The sequence below is a fragment of the Plectrocnemia conspersa genome, unplaced genomic scaffold (assembly GCF_051122295.1).
Source record: "Plectrocnemia conspersa isolate PC_06_02 unplaced genomic scaffold, ASM5112229v1 ptg000008l, whole genome shotgun sequence".
NCBI lineage: Eukaryota > Metazoa > Arthropoda > Insecta > Trichoptera > Polycentropodidae > Plectrocnemia > Plectrocnemia conspersa.
In genome coordinates, this window is record NW_028277172.1 from 3,695,507 (window position 1) to 3,716,103 (window position 20,597).

General features: G+C 32.2%; 1 protein-coding gene across 43 annotated transcripts in view; it reads right to left on the bottom strand.

Annotated features, from left to right (window-relative positions):
• Positions 1 to 20,597, bottom strand: part of Mef2 (myocyte enhancer factor 2) — a 268,497-nt gene that overhangs the window by 203,364 nt on the left and 44,536 nt on the right. For 32 of the 43 annotated variants that reach the window (XM_088190463.1, XM_088190446.1, XM_088190470.1 and 29 more), the window contains one exon: positions 17,584 to 17,621. The exons of 8 other annotated variants lie outside the window; for them this stretch is intronic. The gene's annotated coding sequence lies outside the window, so the exon portion shown is untranslated. Of the gene's footprint in view, positions 1 to 1,369; positions 1,659 to 17,583; positions 17,622 to 20,597 lie in introns of those variants that run through there. 3 more of the 43 variants (XM_088190451.1, XM_088190484.1, XM_088190485.1) reach the window with 2 other exon arrangements.

The following is a 20,597-nucleotide window of genomic DNA, read 5'->3' on the forward strand; positions in this document are numbered from 1 at the left end:
AACGCCCTTTAAATTGAATTAGTTTGCATAAGATGTGAAAACTGACAGTAGCTCTCATTTTTTTTATAATAAAAATATTAAATAATTAACTAATACATAATAAAAAATATTTGTTTGATAATATAAATATATTTTTTCTTAATTAATTTATATTCAAATATTCGATCCAAAACCTGAAAAATTTAAGCTTAGAAACCAGGTTTTGTCCTGAAATTTAACGCTCGATTTCTACTTTTTACTACTACCCTGTTAACAATAGTGAGGTGATGTTTCGTCAATATAATTACAGTATTTTCTCGATTATCCAGGTTTGGATTATTCGAAATAAATTTAGTTTTTAAAATTTTAAATCATCTAAAGTGTGTATAACAATAATGTGCTGTGAAAATTCAAAGCAAAAAACGTAGATAATTTAAGACAACTAAAATAAAAATAATCTGTTGATTATTAAAACCAAAAAAGAGCATAAATGGAGATCTTGGAAGATTCGTTCAAAGACATTTTTTTAAGAATTTGTATAAGTAAATGGTTGCCACAGTACTGTTAATAGAAAACGCTTCTCATCATTTTAAAAACGAATAATGGTTACAAAAATTGTACTGCTAATGTCACAAGTTTAATTTGACCCATGGGTCGAAGTGTAAACAATTTGTGTGTGAAACTGTGTTGGTCTTCTCAGAACTCTTTTTTATTCATTAAATCTTTCGTTGTAACCTGACAAGCGTAAGCCCAAAGCGTAGGCAAATTTTTACTAACTGAATAAGTCAATCAGACATAATGAATACCTACAAGTAAGTATTAACTACCAGACTGAAAGTCTGTGGATCGGTGACATCTATATTAATAATTATAATGTGCTATATAATTTATATTAAATAGATGTCACTGCAGTTGGCGCTGTTTTTTTTAATAATAGTGCCGCTGCCGGGGCTCGAACCCGCAACCTCAGAGTTACTAGTCAGACGTTACGTCCTTAAGGAAGATGACTTGATTAATTTTTGGTGAAAAATGACAACATTGCATGCTATACATGCTATATATAATATCATAGTTTAAATTATCTGTGTTTTTAAAGTGTCTATGAACTTCCTCCCCAGCAACAGCGCGGATAATTGAGAGTATTCTGTATTATTTTCCATGATTATAGATATCAGATTAAAAAATGTCAATATGCTTATTATTATATATAAGAAGTATAATAGGAAACGGTTAAACCTACTGCCAATTTATAATTTGTATATATTTTTTTTTATTTAGTTTTTTCTATATATCGTAAGTTACACAGTCATTCATTCAAGAATTGATATATTTATATAAGTCATGGTGGTGCGATTTTCAAGATTTCCATCCATGTAGATAACGCACTCACCGAAGATCGCTTTCCTCGCGGTACGATGGGGACAAGAGTGGGGGCACGTGGTGCCCCCACCGCCGGCGCCGCCTCGCGGCCGTCACTTCGCGGCGCTCCACACGCCGACGGTGACATTCACTGTGGCGGCGAAGGCAAATGATCATCGACATGTCACTGCACTGATACGACACTGACACGGCACGCAACGGATGGCAGACAACGAGCTTCAGCTCGAGGCGTCGGTCGCACTGAGCGCCGGAGCTCTCTGCATCAGCCATGGCAGACATCGGCGGTGCTTTTTGAGTATTTTTGAACGTCTAATTCTAGCGGAGGAACGGTGCCCAAAGATTTTTTTAACGTTAAGTTTAGACATAAACAGAAGACGGGAATAAGACGCTAAGTATAGAATGATCTGTGTGTGCAAGACCCGCGAGGAGACCGGCCGCGCGGATGCAGGGTGGCTCGATGTACCCCACCCCAATCTGACATGCATTTCTTTCCTTAAACGCAAAAGTCTGCACTAAATACCAAATTAATTTAAAATCAAAAAGGCAAGCTTTTCAATTAAAATATGGATAAAATGGCTAGGAAGAGTAAGGATACATTTTCCAGCTTGTCAATCCAATACTTTTTTTCCACCTCCATCTAGATTCTGGTTTGAGTCCTAAGACTTTTAAGTAATAAAATATGCGTAATATATTTTAGATTATATTTGTTGAAACTAATGGTTAAGAACCCATGAAACGACCGAGTGACATTAGTGTTGTTATCAGCGTGGGATTTCCGCACAGAATTAGAACTAAATCATGTACAAGGGTAAATATTCCTAGAAAATAATGCTAAAATTAAGGACGGCATAGGTGAATCCAATAGAGATGCTCAAGGACGCAATTTATGGAGGGACAGGTGGGGGTATTTCCTCCTCCCCCACCTTTGAATTTGGCTAGAAAAATGTTGTCATTGAATGAAATACTATTATTATTGATAAAATCAAAATATTAAAAAACGACCATTGATTAGTCATCTTTCCACCACCCCTCCCCCCTCCCCTTCTCTAAAAAATCTAAAATGACGTCCCTGATTCTTGGATTATTCTTGAAAAATAATATGGACTAAAACAGTCTCGAATCTATTCTAAAAATATTTTTTTTAATATGTCATTCAGTGGAATAATATCATAATACATTTTCACTGGTATTTTTATTAGTGATAATATATTTTATCTGGCATGTGCTACTAAAACTATATGATTTCAACTTTTCTATATATCATTATTTATTGTATTAATTAAAACAAATAATATATAAACATAAACAGATAATAAAAAAACTTAATGTGTTTTTTATTCCATTGAGAAAACACGCTACATTTTATTTTTTTCGGATTATCCTAGGAATATTATATGTTTGCGGATTATCATAGGAATATTATACGTATTTTTTCTAGTGACGATAGTTCAGATATCAAAGTAATTGAAATCAATTAATATAATACTAGTGACGATCAGATTAGATTGTGACACTGACGATGAAAGAGGAATTAAATAAATAAATCAGGAACAACCAAAAGATTTTTCCATTAAAAAATAATAAAACTAAATGAGTTTTAAGATTTTTTTAAATCATTGCTGACAATAAAGCCAACATTGATAAATAATTAAATAAACTTTAAAAACGATATCTTGCAATACGAGAAGTCGGTATTATGTCACTTATGTTTGATCTCGACAGCCGATGATTCTTCTCGCGGTGAAGACATAAATAATTTGCCACTCAAAGTATTGATGGTTATAGATCATCCTCCACACCTTGAAAACCACTTTTTGGAAGTATTTGAGTTCATTAAGATCAAGTCTCTTCCTCTCAACGCCACTCCATTACTCCAGTATATAGATCAGCCAATCATTTCGAATTTAAAAAAGCTTTACACTAATGTGGCGACCACACATATAGGCACATTTAGAAGGGCGATTGTCTCATTGTTAATGACCGTGACCAAAAACGTTCATTCATTAACAATGAGACAAACACCATACACCACACGAGAGATTTCTTTTGACCACACACAACACGGGTCGTTAAATGAATCCCTTTTGTGACAAAACGGTACGGACGCAATCAATCATTACAATGCAAACCAAAATCTAGAGCCAAGCAAAAAACTGGCTTTCGAAATACAAATCCGATTTCTCGAATTCTAAGAAGCCACTGTAGCGACTGGCCAGCTAGCGTGCATTCCCCTAAAGGATATAAGCCCGGACTCCGACGAGGAAAGGGCAGACGGTCAAGAGACGATCGGAGGTACGATACGAGACGGCCCAGGCAGAGAGCCAGCGACGCAGACTGCTTGGAGACAGCAGAGACGGGCAAAGACGACCAGAGAGCAGTCATCCGGAGGAACCAGCCACGCGCCCTCACCGACAGACCTGAAGATCACACCTGACACTCGCCACACGCAGCCACAGTGCCCTGAGACATAATCACCTGCACATTTCATCGCGAGAAACGTCACGCCGTAATCGTCCATATATAACTTAATAAACAATCTAATAAGATTCACCGAAGAGTCTCATTGGCCGCGAGGTCAACCACCCCTAGGGCTACGCGCCCTAAACTAATATTGTTTATTTTTCATTACATTATAATGTACAATTAAGAATTAAAGAAGAAGTATATTAACGTCACCATCACACAAAACGTTTAAATGGACATTGTACCGCATGAAAACAAAATTGCGAGCGAAAAGGGTTAACGTGCGATATGATAGCGGTGAAATGGGGTAAAGCGGGTCAATGAATGGATATCACACTTGCGGCAAGAGAGCAGACGAGAGACAGTATCGTACCAAAGCATCCAACACACACAGTCCTTTCATCCACCTGAGAGCGCCCACAAAGGGTTGTCACCCCATACCCCGCTGCGACACAACGGCTCTGGTTTTCACCCCACTCGAACAAAATTGTTTTCGCATCATCAGACCAACGAGGCATTCAGAAATTGACCTAATAGCCTACATACCCATCTGTAGGGAACGACAAACAGTGATAGCGAGAGAGTATACACAAAAATGTTAATTAAAAACATCTCGCTTTCGACAGATATAAAAACAAAAACGAAATCTCTTTCTGATGTTTACGTTGTCCATTTGTACAAAAACATGTAAATATTACGCACCTGTAAAGCGTTAGTATATCATCTACATATTTGTGAAAGTAATGACTCGAATAACTCAAATTTGTTTTTCAGTAAATCGAATTTACTAGAGAGGTTTAGGTTCACTTCTATGGATCAGGTGATTAAGATTAACTGAAGCTAAATTAACGAGGAACTGTACGTAGATGACTTGACGACATTTATATATTTATACATCTAACAAATAAACTGATCAAATAATAAACTTATGATAATTGGAATACAGATTACAATTAGGTATATTTTTTTTTTTGAGAAATTATTCACGTTTATAATAAAATGATCACACGATTATATCTACAACAATAAGATAATTAGACTTACAAGTCAAAATACAAGCTACTAATTGCTGAATGATTTTTTTTCATTTTTGCTTAGATGAAATACTCAAAAGATCGTTTTTATTGATTATGAATTACATTAAATTTGGTTTTGGTACAATATTTTTTTTGTCATAATCAATAATTTATTTGGCTTACAGCACATTTAAGTAGATTCTATTAATTTTTGCTTCTAGCATGTTTATTGCAATAAAATATTTTATTGATTGGTTGTAGCTATATAATATATGAAAAATCAGCTGCAAGAGCTCGAATCAATAATAAAATCTTCCATAACAAAAAACTATTTGTTCTATTAAAAACAGTAGATTCTGCACAAAAATAATTATTTAGGCAAAAAAAAATTATTAATAAATGACGAAATGCATAAATCAGTGTATAATTTTACAAAAAAAAATATTTACTTCAATCGTATGAAAAAAATATTAAAATATATCAATAATGAATCTAAGCTTTTCTTACAAAAAAAATACCAAAATTAAATAAGGTAACAGCTATATTTAAATATGTATTATATACTTAAGCAAAGGCTTAAAAAAATCAATATATTCTGAATTAAACTCAATACTTTTCATAAATCAGTAATATTAAATTATATAATAATATTTTAAATCTATCACGTTAATTGAAAAAAAGCTTTATTTTAGTTTAACCAGACTTTGAAAAATACATACAAGTTTAATTCCAGAAAAAAATTAAAAACCACACTGTAAAAATGATTAGTGTTTTTTACTATTATTTGAAACCTGTCTATGTTAAAAAATAAAAATCATCTTTATTTTAATAATTTATTTAAGAAAATTTATTAAAAAATAATCGATTTTTTCCTAAAATATCCCAAGTTATTAAAATACAAATTTATACATGCTGTATTTATTTAAAAAAAATATACTATTAATATTGATTTATAAAAAAAAAGTAGAAAATAGCATATATTAATGAGAAAGCTTTGCTATAGTTTAAATTAGACTAAAATACATATAAGGCAAGCTTATGAACCCGAATTTATTGCAAACAAATTATACATCCATACTGTGAGAATAATAATCAACTTAAACAGTATTATTTTATTTTTATTTTTTATTTAATCTTTTCTTGTAACCTGACAGGCGAAAGCCCAATGCGTTACAACGGGTAATTCTGTACCAACTGAGTAAGTCAATCAGATATAATGAATACCTACAAGTAAGTATTATATTAACCACCAGACTGAAAGTCTGGATATCGGTGACATCTATATTATTAATTATAAATAATTATATATGTTATAATTCATAACCAATAGTTGTCACCGGAGCTGGGGCAAGTTTTTTTTATAATAGCGCATTTTTTATAAATAAAAATTCGAGTGCCGCTGCCGAGGCTCGAATCCGCAACCTCAGAGTTACTAATCTGAGACGTTACGGACTACGCTATTCCGTCCTTTTATAAAAAAATTCAATATTGAAAAACATTGGACTCCTTCGAAAATGTCTAAAAAAATTAAGCAATGATATTAAAAAACGAAATACTACATGAAGATACATGCTGATTTTGATTAAATAAAGGTGTAATCTTTATGAAAAAAATATTTATGTACTACTACTATTATTCAAAGTAAAAGAAAATACCATATATTTAATAAAATGACTGATAAATTGAAGTATATTTAATAAAACTATTTTTTTTTAATTTATTAAAATTCTATGTGATTATAGCTAAGAAAATGTATATTTAAAGCATTTTTTATATATTTTGAGATTTATAACATAATATATTATTATATTTTAAATTGGATATCCACAATAACAGTTTAATTTAAAAAAAAAATAAGTATAAAACCAATGAGATTCAATCAGTCAGAACTCTATATTCTATATTAAAAACTTTTAAATGCCTTAATATTCTTAGAAATGAATTTGGCATACATCTAAACTTCGTTGCAAATATAGGAAGTAATTCCAAAATGAACGTCGTTTTTTAACAAATTAAAATTTTTTTTTAAAGATTTTCTTCTAAAGATATAAACTACTTTTTTCACCACTTGTGTATTTTTTAATCCATTAGCATGAAATATTAGAGGCTTTGATTTAAAATATTCCGATAATCCCCTTCGCGCATCGTTTGCATTTTTTTCGTCTAGAATATATTGCAACGATTAAAATAAATAAAGAGCAAGGTCTAAAGAATAAGGTGGATAAGATAAAACCTTCCTTCCAAGTTCCTAGATTTTATCAAGAGTCAATTTCGCAACATAGGGGCGCGTATAAATTTGATCCAGCCAGCTGATCACAATATAAATTTGCTATTTTTGTTTATCCAGGCTTTCGAAATGGCAAAGCAAGCTGAGCACAAATCAGCTGTTAAATTGGCTGTCGTTGGAAAAAGTGTTGCCAATTCAAAAAACAATCTTCATAAAAATCCTTTATATATAAAGAAATGTATTTTAAAATACCACAAATAAACAACACGAGACGATCCAATACTAAATTGTTTATGTATAAAAAGTACAGTAATTTATTAATGAGTAATGTTGATATTAAAAAACTGATCTAAAATATCTGGGTACTGGCATTGAAAACCCTAATTATAAGGCGTAAAAAAAGATGGGATTAATCGCAACCCTTGGTACTGAGAAAAACGTTAAAAAAAGTATAATTGATTGATTGATGTATAATTAAAAAAATCTAATGGCGCATTAAGATTTAATCAAGGTTAGCTATATTTCTACCTTAACATATTTTCAAGGGCTCCGCTCAGATTTTCTGGTTAAACAGTCACAACACAAGGACCCATCTGCTGCCCACGCCACAGTGGTGAGAAGCACAACCCTTTCCCCCAGACACTCCAAAAGAGGTGCTCAATCAAATTGATTTTAAGCATCTGCGATACAACCCGTGTGCGTGGGCCGTACAACGAGAGGAGCCTCGCCGCGACAGGGCAGGAAAGGTGGGCGCACGGGGCGGAATGGGGCGGCAGGTGGGCCGGAAGCCGTGGGCGGCGGGGGGCGAATATCGATTTCCGGTGGGCGGCTGACGCCCCCGCTCGCCCCGGGCACCGCGATGCCATGGCGATGGTCGTACGGCCCGCATGCACACATTATGTTATGTATATGAAAGCTCCGCTCGTAAATCATTGCCCAGTGATAAGGATGACCTAATAAGCTTAAGGTATCGCGATCGATGGGCGGGCACGCATGCCGGGCAAATGAAAGCGATATCTGTTAAGCAGATTCGATCACTGCACGATTTAAATCTGATCAACAACATCTTCATTGAATTCGTCCCATGTAAAAAACACAAATATGAATCAAATTAAATACTTTCATAAATGTTGCGTGAACAAGACAAGTTCATGCGTTGAATGCTTTGTTGCTGAAGCACATTGCCTCCTTGTAAGTAAGACATATTGTTAAAGACTGCAGGATATTTCTTGCACGCAGAGCTATTCACAAATTAGGTCGAAACCTTAACGGTGTTTCATCCTTAAATTCTTCTCCTTATTTTTTATTTGTTATTGGGGTTGTGTTTTATTGTATTTTAAGCCTAAATAAAATTTTGCATAATTCTATACAAATCCCTAATTTCAATATAAATATTTTTTTGCGTATTTATGTTTAGATTGAAAGTTATTTATTTATTTATAATTTTACAAAAACATATACGCTAAGCTGCGAAATAATACAAGGACAAATATCGAATATAAATATTTCGGAATTGGAGTCCTTTTGCAGTCACCTAAACACTGATTAATAACAGTTTTTTTTTGTACAACAAAATACAATTTACTCTAAAATATTAATGGCGATTAGTGATACCACATATTTTGAATGAACGAATAAAGGAAATTGAAAGCCATTTGCATTAGGGTTTAGCTCCACCTCCCAATTATCTCCTCTGTGAAAGCATGTTGGGCGACCGTCCGATTATTACAAAGCTGATTTGATGCTAGAATTTTGCAATAAATTAAATCAACTTTGAATTAGAATAAAAATAAAATCTTGTGCAAAATTTTATTATTTATGGTCAGAAATAAATATCAAACATAAATCAGAATTAAAATGATGAATGGTCATAATTATATTATTCATCAAAATAAATATCAAATGTTTAGAATAAAAAAAGCATATGCTCAGAATAAAAATGAAATAGCTCATTATTAAAAAAATGTTTAACATATAATATGTACTGTTACGATATATTCAACCGTGAGATAAGGAAAATCTGGGTAAACCTAATCTGTGACGATCGAAACACCAAGGTCCACATAGGATGCGAACCCAATAGGATTCGTCTTTCAGGTCAATAGTCAGCTACTTTGATATTAAAACACATATAATTAATTATAAACTATTATGTGTTATCGATATCACTTTGAAGCTGGTTTTTAATATTTTATAAATAATATAAATTCAAGTCTGCTGCGGGACTCGAGCCCGTGGTCTCTACGTTCATCAGTCCAGCGCTTTTTGGACTACGCTATTCCGGCCTTATGTTGTTTACTATCACCCAAAATAAATAGATAGCGCTTTTTCTAAACCACTGTAATAAGTTATACATAACGCCAAAAATTGATTAATTCTTAAACGATAATTGTGTATTATTGCTTAAGTAAAGTTGCCAGATTGATTTTTTATCTTTTTACGCAAAAATTAGTAAAAAAACTTTTTAAAGTAAATAAACATAAAATATAATTTAAAAATTTGAAATTTATTTTTGCTTAAAGCGTTTTTGTGTTTTTATAGCAACGCAGGTAGTCATTTTTTCTTTGATATACCTCTGCATTTTCTACAACCCAAATATTCCCTACTTATTTTGCTTATCTTTACGTTATTAAACACATACTTGGCTAAAACAACTTATAACCTACAATCAAAACATTTGAAAAACTAATTTGTAATTGCCGAAATTACATTATATACTCATATTTCTAACTTATTATTATGCAGTTGTGGATTTTCTCAATGACTGGAATTTAATGTTCTATCTCTTTTAAATCAATACAGATTAAAATAGTAATATTTTATTTTATCTTTTTATGTACTAATCGTATTTTTTGCAAAAAAAATAATTAATATAAACCACCTATTAAAGTTTATAGGTAACAATTAAATACAAATTATTAATAATTGGAATTTTAATATCATGGTTCATTCATTACTGATTTTTCACGAATATATTCGGATATTCTTCCCTTTACTATTCAATATTCGAATAGTTCAAAATAATAAATATTTAAAAACTATATTGATAGCAAAAAACCGTAGTATTAATTGGCAGCAATTTTTGTAAATTTTTAAAAAATAGAAAACTGTCATGTTGACCTTTTTCAAAAACATTTTTGTTGATATAGCGACAAATTTTATTAAAACTGTTTTTTTTTCTTTAATAACTTTTGAAGAAACTTAACTGTGTTTCGCTAATCTGATTGATTTCCTAGTACATATATATAAAAATATACGTAAAATCATCAGGCGCGTACCGTGAGATACATTCCCATTCGCTCGCTCGCGTGTTGTGTGACGAGAGTGAGTGAGAGATAAGGGCGTGCTTTACATGCGTTCAGCACGCCCACTTCTTCCCACTCACTCTCGTCATATAGCACGCGAGTGAGCGAAAGAGAATGTAGCTCACCATACGCGCCTGAAAATCATCCGGTTATTATTGTACGTATATAGGTTTTTTATATTTTTATTTTTATTATTACAATAAATCAAATGCTGGGTGTATAAGACCTTTGAAATATAAGTTTTTTTAAATAATATTTCAACTTCATCTCCCTTAACTGATGCATCTAAAAAAGTAATATTTATTCAATGAACTTAAAATCGAGTATCCCTAAAGAGTTCTTCAGCATATTATGAATAATATTAATCATTGCAGTAATAATAAATCAATAATAATGAGAATATCTAATATGTATTAAACTTGAAAAATAGTGTTTTTTTCGTATTATTCAAAATACCAGTATGATAGACAAGTGGTTAAGCCTCTGACCTGAAAGACCTGAAATCTAATCCCATATGGACATTATTGTATACAGGAGATAGGAATTGAATATTATTAAATAATGATAATTTCAATCAATTATTACAGATTAGGTTTATCTAGATTTTCCTAATCTCACCACGATGATTAATTAAGTCGTACATATTAGTTATTGAAAAAATATTTAATTATAAGTTACTTCAGCGCATTAAAAATATATGTATATATATATATTAAAATAAAAATTCAGTTTTACCTTAACTAATTTTATATAATATTTTTTATTAAACCATCAGATCTTAAAGTTCATCTATCGATTAACTTTTTTTGCATGCAATTAAGCACAATTAGAAACCATCGAAACATATTTAAAGCTCACTAATAAAATACCTGCAGACAAAGGACTGATAAATATTTTTACTAAGATTCTTGTACCTATTTTATCCCTAATCAACCCGTAGAAAATATTTATTTCACATGACTGTAAAAAGAAGGAGCATGAAAAATACGCAAAAAAGTTTGTGAGCCTCTGATTTATAAAAACGTGTATTTTATAACCAGTTGTGTTATTAACACTATATAATAGTTTATAAATGCTACAAATAATATATTACTTAGATCGATTAATAAAGTTCTGAAAAAAGCTGTTGTAACTAATTATTTATTTATGACGACAGACATATTAATGATTTAATAATACTAGAGTAACAGTGGGGTTAATATATATTTTCGAGCAGTACGTGAAATTAAATATTAACTGACAAGATAAGATTTATGGGCACTCTAAATTTTCAATAAAACCGTAACAAAGATTTGATGTTGATTTTGAACCGATCCCCTTTTATTCGCAATATCTGTTGCTAGAACAGCTGTTTGTGTTTTGCGGAGAAGTATCAAAGGTCAAAACTTTCCGTGAATACTGAATCCATATTTAATAAACATTTCAATGCTGTCCAATCTTAGGCTTCTAGTGCTTCAATATTTTATGAAAGTAATTAAAAATCAAAAACATTTCGATTTTAGATAGTTGTATCAATAATTAGATTCCCTCTATTATTTTATTAAATTATATATTAATGAGCTCATGAGCTGAATGGGCCAAATCGACGAGCGCTGACACTGTTAAGAACATGGGATGCGATCGTGACTAATATATTTAACAAAAAGGTGCTAATGTATATATATATTACATATATACATATGAACCGTACTTGAAGAGAAATGTGAGGAATTTCCTCTGAACCCTCTCTAAGTTACCTCGCTGGGATTCTAGACGATGAAGCCAGATTCGAGGATTCTACGAACGCGAACCACCGATAAATTATTAAAGTGATACGTGTTTCGCATAACGAAGTCGGGCGTCCTTGACGCCTTTACCGCAAACTTAGGCGATGTGAGTGTTGAATTTCCATCCCTACTTGAATGTCACTTACCTGGCTAAAATGCTTTCCCCTTAACTACAATATGTAGGATATATACACTTATATAAGAAAATACATAATCTCGGCTAATAAATATTTAATTAATTAACTAATGACTTTCAATTGTTAAGCTCACTATCAACTAATAACTAATGACCGTTCAAAACAATGTATGTTAAGAAGCGTTGTTTTTTTAGAATCTAGTAGTCATATGGATCGTATTTAAAAAACAATCTAAAGAATAGATTCCAACATCAAGCTTTAGGTAGTATTATTATTGTGACCATCGCAGATGAACATGATTCCTACTGCTACTATTATGTAACATCAGTCTCGTGTTTGACCATGTTTATTTAACCGATCAATAAAATATAATTTTATGTTAAAATTCGTCATTCAATGATACACTAATTTTTGTTGGCAATATTATAAATAAGCAGGTCTTTAGAATCTCTCAAATGCCACCAATTCTGAAATTCTTGTCAGTTTTTAGGATCAAGTTTATTGCAAATGTTATCTATCGATAACACGCCATAAATTAATTATTATCGCTACGAACTACCTGGAACTGGGGTAAAGATCGATATTATCAGTGTCCTGATGGACCATATGGTACAAAATGCTATAGCCTATACAGCCATTAAAACTTCAAATAATCACAGCCTTCTATTTTATTACTTTATGAAAGCCACTAAAAAAAAAAATTATGTCCATAATCATATTTGAAATAAATTTTTATTCAGTCACGCAACACAAAAATATATTACCTACACTAGTCCATTTCTATCTTTAGCAAAATAGCTGTATTTTATATTATATGTAACATGGTTTAGATAGCCTAATTTAAAATAATTGTAAAGTTATCGAATTTTACCCTAAGAATCAAAAGAAGCGTGACAACATATAACAGTGCAGAGTTTGCTGCTGTTGATATTCGATTGTTCAGTGATGTAACTTCTGCAGATTAGATATTAATGATTACCAGTGATTGATAATGTGACTGATTATCACATTTGAAAAAGCTTAGATGAATGTGAGACGTGGCTCCTTTAAAGCCAATTGTCGATTAACTCCACCTCCAAATCATTATTTTTGTAAAATACGATTTTAAAGACCTACGTTAGGCGATCGTCCGATAATTACAACAACAATAAATTGAGCAATGCTTATTATTGTGATTCATAGGCATTACTACATTTTTCTAAGCAAGTTTGAGAGCCTATCAAGAAAATTGTTCAATGAGTTTTTGTGTTAATTGATAGCCTTTGAAAATCTGTGTGGCTATTGTGCATTTCTGGGTGATCTGCACTGTTAACCATTGTTGTTTTGATGATAAATTAATTGTTATTTAAACGATTCTTATAAAAGATGTGCTCATTTAACCACTTAAACGCCAGCGACTTGTCGATTATTTTTGTAAACAAATTATTTTTTTAAAATAGGTGAGAAATAACAAGTGACAAAAAAGTCGCTGGCGTTTAAAGGGTTAATAAATATTTTTAATTTTCAAGGCACTACGATTCTTCCTTATCTTCGTTGTTACCAATTAGCGTCTAACTAGCTGCAAAAGTCACACTACTCGGCCACTAATTCAGAAAAATTAAAAAGTTTGTATTGTACAATGTAGGAGAAAAATATTTACAGTGACTAGAAGTGGCTACAATAAATGTACTATGTCGATTTAGAAATCACAGTATTTTGTCAATATTTATGAATAAGAAAAAGATGACATTATTTATGTTACGTTCTCATAATTGAACTCGCAAGTCAAGTCACGTATGTACAGCAGGCCCGTACGGTGAGATACATTCCCTTTCAATCGCTCGCGTGTTATGTGACGAGAGTGAGTGGGAAGAAGTGGGCGTGCGGAACGCATGCAAAGCACGCCCTTATCTCTCACTCACTATCGTCACTTAACACGCGAGCGAGCGAAAGGAAATGTATCTCACAGTACGCGCCTGATTATTTTACCTATATTTTTACATAAAGGTACTAGAAAATCAATCAGATTAGCGAAACACAGTTAGGTTTCTTCAAAAGTTATTAAAGAAAAAAAAAACAGTTTTAATAAAAGATGTCGCTATATCAACAAAAATATTTTTGAAAAAGGTCAACATGACAGTATTCTATTTTTTAAAAATCTACAAAAATTGCTGCCAATTATTACTACGGTTTTTGCTATTAATATAGTTTTTAAATATTTATTATTTTGAACTATTCCAATATTGAATAGTAAAGGGAAGAATATCCGAATATATTCGTGAAAAATCAGTAATGAATGAACACAGGCTCATACACACGTAGATCTATGTTATTAAAATTCCAATTACTTATAATTTGTATTTAATTGTTACTAATAAGCTTTAATAGGTGGTTTATATGTATTATTTTCTTTGCAAAAAATACGATTATTACATAAAAGGAGAAAATAAAATATTATTATTTTAATCTGTATTGATTTAAAAGAGATTTACATTAAATTCCAGTCATTGAGAAAATCCACAACTGCATAATAATAAGTTCAAAGAAAAAATGACTACCTGCGTTGTTGTAAAAACACAAAAACGCATTAAACAAAAATAAATTTTGAAATTGTATTTTACGTTTATTTACTAAAAAAAATTTTTTTACTAATTTGCGTAAAAAGATAAAAAAAAACAATCGGGCGACTTTAGTTAAGCAATAATACATAAGTATGGTGACATCTATATTATTAATTATTAGGTGTAATATAATTTACATTTAATAATATGAATGTTATATTAGCGCATTTTTACAAAATAAGAATTCGAGTCACCGGGGTTCGAACCTGCAACCTCAGCGTGACTAGTCTGAGACGTTACAAACTGCGCTACTCCGACCTTATAGTAAGATAAAAGCAATATAGAACATAGTAAAATTTATATTCCGTAAAAAAATTATGTGGTATTGAAAGCATTATATATTATTTAGCGAGCCAACATTTAGGCGTGGCGACCGTTTATAAAAACTAAATCATTTTTCGGAACGAGATAAAGAACTGTTTCTTAGAAATTGCTTACTTGCCGATGGAAATTTCGGTAGTTATATTATATAAATCAAATAAATGTTGGTTCCGAAAAACTTCTTTCTTCCGCCAGACGCCATAAGATCCCGAAACACGTACAAGCATATTATGTGAATAAATTAACCGAGGGCTTTGGGTTTAAATAATTTTTAGAATAAACCGGATTTTTTTTATAAAGCAATAGCCAAAAATCTGCTTTTAATAGTTCTGACGTTTTAATTCATGAGTCCAAATTAAATTTTAATTGTATAAGAAACATATTATTTGGGCCACCTTCTCTATGTATAGTACGCACATGCTATATAGCTACGTCACTATGTTGAAATAACGCGATAACGTTATTAAACGATACTTTTCATAAGCTTCGAAGTTAACGTGCGCCCCGTGCACGTTAACGGGCGAAAGGAACGCGAAATCAATAGGGTTCGATAATAAAGGTCGCAATTACGAGCGCATAAAACGGGGCGTATGACGCACGAAGGGCGGCCAAGATAAATATCGACACAATAAAAACGCGAACGCTTCGGAGGGCACTTTACATAACTGGAAACTTTTGGGGAAGGCCGACGTTCGTGTATGTGCCTATGTACATACCTAAGCAAGGTCGCTTGATTTTCATTCCTAATGCGAGCACGACTCAAAGCCTTCTTTGACTCTGAAAACTTCCGCGCTTTTCAGCGAGCTTTTGACACGTGTCATTTCGGCGTTTGTGAATGCTTATTGTGTGTATCAAAAAAATGTAGGATCCTGATTGTGTGTCGATAATTATGGATACATTTATTTGTATTAAAATAATATTCTAAAATATTAGATAAAATATATCTCTCGGAAGTTGTCCAAAGTTACCGAGAACGGGAGGTAAAGTGAGGGTAATTCAGTCGACTTGGCCAGCTTCGAGCGCTTCCGAACATTGTCGACAAACGGATCGAAGTCGGAGCTGCTCTTTCGAGCGCGAGCGGTGAGATACTTCCCCTTTCGCTCTCTCGCGTGTTAAGTGACGAGAGTGAGAGAGATAATGATATGGTTTTTCGCAAACTGAGATAGAACGAATAACTCGGTTCAATTTCAGTATTCGCGTAGGCGTCCTACGGTCAACACGCATGACGAGCGCTGCATCGTGGTCACGTGGTTAAGTTATAATACCACATGCTTATCGGGGACTTCAACAGACTCTTACTGGCATCTTTGAATATTTTAGGGCACCAAAAGGGTTTAAATATATTTTTGATAGTAAATTCTTCTAACAGATATCGATATTATATTTTTTTTCATATAAAATTAAATAATTAGTGGTACTTGATTTTGTTAAAAAAATCGTTTCGAATATCCTTATGTATTTTCCTAGATCGGTTTATATAAATATCACACCATAACGAATTCTTATTTAGAATCCATGGCGACAAATTTTAGGATAGTCACAGATGTGGTGTTCGTATTCTGAAGTATCATTTTTATGCCTTATGGCATTTTGCAAAAGCCGACAAAGATTTTGCGTAAATTGAATATTTACGACCGAAAAGTTTTCACTGATATTGTATTGGTGAGTGCCCACACAATCTTTTATAATTATCAGTAGCGTAATTTTAATAATATGACAATTTAAAAATTGCGATTATTTGGCACATTTTTCGATCGCGCGCAAATATGCCAGCTGTGTATGACAGCAGCCGCCGTGCGGACGTCGTTCGCGTGGCCGCTACTCTACAAACATTATATTAATATACCAAAAAAACTTGCAAATTATCATTTTAGATTATGACTATTCCGGTTATTTTACTTTTTGTATTTTATAATAAAGTAAACTTGTTAATGAATTTCATCAAATTATGTTACGTGCGACGTAAGAACAATATTGTATTAAAATATATAATATAATATAGCATAAAATTGACCTTTAGTTAATCTATGCAAAAGTAAACTATTAATATTGTTGGTTAAATAAGTATGCTATAATCACAACTTGTGTGCTTATTTGCTGTTTTAAATAACCACCTGTGTATACTTTAAAAGCTTATTTATGGTTTAAGCTTGTTAGTTTGATTGTTATTTTTAAGAAAATAAACCAAACTCTCAAATCACAAAGTGCCTCAATTTCATGGTAAAGTATGTAATTGTTTCATTAGATATTATTTTAAATGACTAGTTATCTCGTGCTATGTTAAATTATTTATATGCAATATAAATAAAAAAAGCACAAGATAAAATGATAATATTTACTAATCAGCCCACGCAGAATGACAACAAGGAAAATATACTTTCGTACTCACTCAATTTACTCCGCGCGACGCTGAAGTGGCTCCATCTCCTGTAAAATTAAACATTAAATTATTAACGAGTCGTTAAAATACTCAAGGAAGGATCGAGGAGTGTTCTATTAATCTTTAATACATAACATAATAAATACGAGTCGTTAAAAATGATGAAATTTCATTAGGCGCAAATTGCCAGTCCCGAAGGCCGACGGAGTCGATACAATTTTTCATCTCGCCTTTGAAACATTGACACATTTTATTAAGATAAATATCCGACATGATGGAATATGATAGCACTACGGAGAGCCTCTCGTGCCCCCGCAAAAGTTCATGAGCGAATAAGGAGTCGCAGGAGTGGATTAGTAGGCGGCGGATTTTCTTCCGATTAAAACTTGGAAATGGAAAATGAACGCTATTGCGGTACACGAATAAAATTTAATACAATGTGGTTGTTTTTAATCTTGTTTGTCGTACGTGGGATAAAATAAAAAGATATTTTTATAATTAGATTGGAAAGTAGAGATTTTTTATGATATAATTATATTTTGTATTATCAAGATTTTTTTTCTTTATATGCAATCTGTCTCTAGCAAAGACAATAAGCAGGCTCTATGTCATTCTGAACTGGGTTGTGGAAAGAAAAGATCACTAGCTATTTCTTGTAAGCAGCTACATAGCTTACAAATATTATTGCAAAGGGCAGATAGTTAACGGAAGTCTAAATCACTCTGTAGAGAGAAGGAGTCCGCAACAGATCGAATGCATTAATACAATTTTAAATCATCTACGTATAGAAGAAAACTTTAATTTGTAACTGCCGTATTTATGTCATCAATAAATAATCAGGTTGGCCCCTTGAGGAGCCCCCGAAGGGGTGAAATATTCTTTCGACAATCGACCGCCATAGGTTAAAAACTGTCTACGATCGCTCAAACAACTCCAGAATAACCGAGTTAAATCATCCGAGCAACCGAGTTTCGATTTTTTTCAATAATAACCCATGACAAACCTTGTCGAAGGCCTACTCAAAATCTATATATAAGACGTTTACTTGAATTCCCGCATCGAGAGATTTCGTTACCGTTTTAATGAAAGACAAAATGTTAGTAAGAGTAAAACAGGCGAGACGAAATAATGCGGTTGGTTTAACAAAACTTCCCGAAAGTGATTCAAGACATACATATAGAAAATATTTCAAACAATTTAGCAGCTGCAGGAGCTGACGGGTATATAGTTATTTATACACAATAGGGGTGACTTTTGTGCATTTCCATAGCTCAGGAAATGACGTTGTCTTGAGAATTAGATCAAAAATCGAGACTGACTTCGCAACCCTTCAAAATCAAATCAGGACCAGAAATTAAATTATTTTATTAAAGAGCGCTCAGTTTCTTTGATGGTCAGTATTAAAGGTCAAGAACAAGAAGAATGAAACGACTGAGCAGAGCTGCGCAAAACCGTCAGCAATATTTTGTGAACAGTCCAATGTTTTATCGTCGAAGTTCATCACTTTCAGTTCATTAATTAATATATATTTTACATAATAAATAAATGTTGAGTAAAGAGCTGATCAAATGCACAATAGAGCACCTTATAGAAGGCCTTTAGGGAAGATTTAACATCAACGCAATTGTCCACTCGATTCCATGTATGGACATACCTAAAAGTAAATTATTCAATAAATCAAAATTTCTAAAGGACCAACCGAATACATTCAGATCGCTCACGCATTCCTCCTCATTCGTAATTATGCTATTTTTATTTACATTTAACTTTGAATTAAATTAATGAATTGTTTACCTTCAATATCATAGCAATTCTCTGGGATATAGGATGTTTTTGGTAATACCATTTGACGCATATACCAACAAATCGCATGGTTTTTCTACACGGGAGCATGCAACGTATAATTGACAATGAGAAAAACATAAATTCTCCAAATTAAATCCACATACTTACAACGATTGATCTTGTGTTTGATTTAAAATTGCATTCTTTTGAATAGGAATGGCATATCCATTGGAACCATTAGCAGCACATCTCCTTCGAATTTGCCAGTCAAAATAGATTTATTGACTGCCAATCTGGTACCATTGTAAAAACAGGGTGGATCAACATTTCTAAATATAATGATAGGAACACCGATTTTTAAAATTATAACATGTAGTGGCAAGCTAGCTAAATCGTGTGAATTCAAGAATTCAATTGGATACTTTACTGCTTCATCTTGATTCATAACAGTATCTACTGATTTATAAGTATATGTTTCTCCTGGTAAGACATGTTAAATAATGATTTTAAAAACATTTACACCATTCCAATACCCAATAATTATTTTGCTAAGCGTTTATTACAGAAGCATCGTCTTGCAATTGAACACGCATGATTGTCGTCAATTTAAATCAGCTGGTGTTGAATGTGATACAACAGGTAATGTCTGACGATATTTACCTGCCAATAATATTAGCACATCACCGAATGGCTATTCGTTTCTGCGTGAATCTTGCAATGTTCAATCCAATGCAACGATCAATATTTCGTCGTTTTGATGGCGTTACTATGCAACAAAAACAACACAGCCTCAAATCAATATTTAACAATTGAATATTAAAAAAAAAAATTTTTATAAAATATACTTTTAAAATCAGAACTCAGCTTCGCCCGAGGATGCGAGTATTTAATACTAAATTAAGATATGTTTAAACAAGTAAAAATATGCCGGCAAATTATAGAACAGCGGTGAGCATCTAAACCTTAAATTATGGGTTACAAAGTATATGATGTGACATAATATTATAACGGCAAAATTATCAGAGGCGCGTTTGAGCACAACAACACTATAAAAACAACAACTTTACCTAACGGATTTTATTCAAACTGCTCTCTAAACACTCCTGGCAATAATAAGAACAAATTGTACATTTTTCAGCGAAAACGATCTAGTAGTTTTTAAGTCAATAGAGTACATACATACGAACATTGCATTTTATTTATATAAATTATTTTATTAGCAATTAGTTAGTTGTCTG